The sequence below is a fragment of the Protobothrops mucrosquamatus genome, unplaced genomic scaffold (genome assembly GCF_001527695.2).
Source record: "Protobothrops mucrosquamatus isolate PMUCROS unplaced genomic scaffold, P.Mucros_1.0 scaffold2326, whole genome shotgun sequence".
NCBI lineage: Eukaryota > Metazoa > Chordata > Lepidosauria > Squamata > Viperidae > Protobothrops > Protobothrops mucrosquamatus.
Window position 1 is genome coordinate 57,650 of NW_015388409.1, and position 2,592 is coordinate 60,241.

General features: G+C 50.2%; 1 protein-coding gene across 1 annotated transcript in view; it reads left to right on the forward strand.

The window, feature by feature from the left end:
• GSN (gelsolin) overlaps positions 1-2,592 on the forward strand; it is a 36,770-nt gene continuing 34,178 nt past the window's right edge. Inside the window, exon 1 of the mRNA XM_015824691.1 lies at positions 1-55. The gene's annotated coding sequence lies outside the window, so the exon portion shown is untranslated. The remainder of the gene's footprint in view (positions 56-2,592) is intronic.

Below are 2,592 nucleotides of genomic sequence, written 5' to 3' on the forward strand. Positions count from 1 at the left end.
CGCCGCCTGAGATTCTGCAGAGCGCTCTTTGATCCATCACCCACTGCCCAGCTAGGTAGGATTCCGGGGAGAGGGGGTAGAAAAACGTTGGGTAGACCCAGCAGGGGAAGGGGAGACGCCCCCCTCCCCAACCCGATGGGGCGCTGCGCTTTGGATACGGCTGGGGGTCCTGGTCAACCCAGCGAGGGGGTCCCGGGCAAAGCCGGGCAGAGGAGCCAAGGAGGGGAAGCGGGGAGGGGGGGTCTAGATGGAGAGATTTGGGGAGGGAGGGGGCGAAGAGGGGGGGGCATGGGTGGGGCGCCAAGAGGCGATCCGTGGGGCGCCAGGAAGGCTGGAAAGAAAGAAAGAAAGCCGGCCGGCGGCAGGTGGGACCCTTTGGCTAAAAGAAGCGCTCGGGCGCCTGGCCAGATTTGAGCGCACCGCCCGGTATTGGAGGCTGGCTGGGAAGTTGGGGGGGCGTCGGTGGAACGCAGGGCTACTTTGACTGGGGACGAGGGGGATTCCTTCTTCCCTTCCTTAACTTCCTGCTTCCCTCCCTTCCTCTTTCCGTTCTCCTTCCTTCCTCTTTCCGTTCTCCTTCCTTCTTTCCTTCCCTCCCCCTTCCACTTTTCTGCCCTTCCTTCCTCTTTCTCTTCTCCTTCTTTCCTCCCTCCCTCCCTCCTTCCTTCCTCCTTCCCCTTCCCTGCCTTTCCTTTCTCCTTCCTTCCTTTCTCCCTTCCTCCCTTCCTCTTTCCCTTCTCCTTCCTTCCTTCCTTCCTTCCTCTTTCTCTTCTCCTTCCTTCCTCCCTCCCTTCCTCTTTCCCTCCCTCCTTCCTTCCTCCCTTTCTCTTTCTCTTCTCCTTCTTTCCTCCCTCTCTCCTTCCTTCCTTCCTTCCTCCTTCCCCTTCCCTGCCCTTCCTCTTTCCCTTCTCCTTCCTTCCTTCCTTCCTCCCTTCCTCTTTCTCTTCTCCTTCCTTCCCCCTTCCCTGCCCTTCCTCTTTCCCTCCTTCCTCCCTTCCTCTTCCTCTTCTCCTCCCTCCCTCCCTCCAGTGGGCAATCTCCCCAAAGTTTGGGATTTTAAAAAAGGGGAAGGGGTGATTCCAGCCTCTGTCTTCCACCAGGCACTCTCTGCCACTTACTTCAGAGGCACATGAGGCTGGGTCAGGAATTTATTACCGTGACCCACAAATAAACCGCAAGGTGTTTTATCTGTCAGCCAAAGAGTGAGAGATACTCACCTTCCTTCCGGACAATTTCACAAGCTAGGCTAAGTAAGACCAGGAGCCAAAGTTAGATTTTATTTATTTATTTTTTTAATTCTTCCAATAGGTCTTTTTTTAAAGTTTTTTTTTTCCCCCTTGAAGCTGAAAACTCTCAGGGGTCCGGAAAACCCCTAGGCAAGGGCTGAAAAAACAGGGTGTTCTGGACCCCTGAGGGTTTTCAGCTTCAAGAGAAAAAAAAACTTTAAAAAAAGACATTACAAACCTCCTCTTTAATCCAAAGAATTAATTAATACTCATCAAATCCTGAATTTGGACGGTAGAATTGCAACTCCTTGGGAACGTCTCACCTGAATGTTTCGGAGAAGGGTTTTTGTTTTTTGTTTTTTTAAATAGCAGTTGTGAAATCTTTGTGGAAGAGGCAGCACAAGTTTTCCTCAAACCCTTTGCAAAGTTTGTTTCACTGCCTGGAGTGAAAATGACACTCTTTGGCAATCAGGAAAAATGTGTTGTTGTTTTTTTTTTAAATAATAGCCACAGGGTTTTATGGTGTCACTAAAAGCATCTCTAGGCTGGATCGAGTTGCCACCTTTCTTGTTAAATCCTGCTCCTGTGCTTTCTGCGGAAACAATAGGCCAACCTCCAGCTTGCAAAAAAAATAATCCACGTAGCCAAACGCCTCTTGAAAAAGCAGAATTCAGGAGAATTAACTCTGGCTTGAGCTGAAGGAGGCTAAGGTTATTGTGGCTCATGACGGGGCGGGGGGGCTGAATTTAGTTCTCCGTCTCTCTATCGTGGGGTGTACAAACACAGCGGCTACTCTGTTGCTTGCAAAAAAGAAAAAAAAAAGAAAAATAAAAAGGCAGAAGTGTTCGGCGTAGGCTCACTGTTTGCCTGGGGCAAGTCATAAAACTGACTAACGAATCGTTCTTCAGCATAGTAAACGTAACCTTTATGCTTCTTTATTATTATTATTTTAAATAATGCAAGGCCGCAAGCATATCTAATATTTCAAGGAAGCAAATATGACTAATATAACTTCCTCCTATTTTTCCCATAAAAAACACTGCAAGGGGGGTTGAGCTGAGAGACAGGGACTGGCCCAAAGTCCCCCAGCTGGCTTTTGTGCCTAAGGCGAGACTAGAACTCACCGTCTCCTTGTGACTGGCCCAAAGTCACCCAGTGAGCTTTCATGCCTAAGGCGGGACTAGAACTCACCGTCACCTGATGATCGGCCCAAAGTCACCCAGCCGGCTTTTGTGCCCAAGATGGGACTAGAACTCACCGTCTCCTGGTGACTGGCCCAAAGTCACCCAGTGAGCTTTCATGCCTAAGGCGGGACTAGAACTCACCGTCTCCTGGTGACTGGCCCAAAGTCACCCAGCTGGCTTTC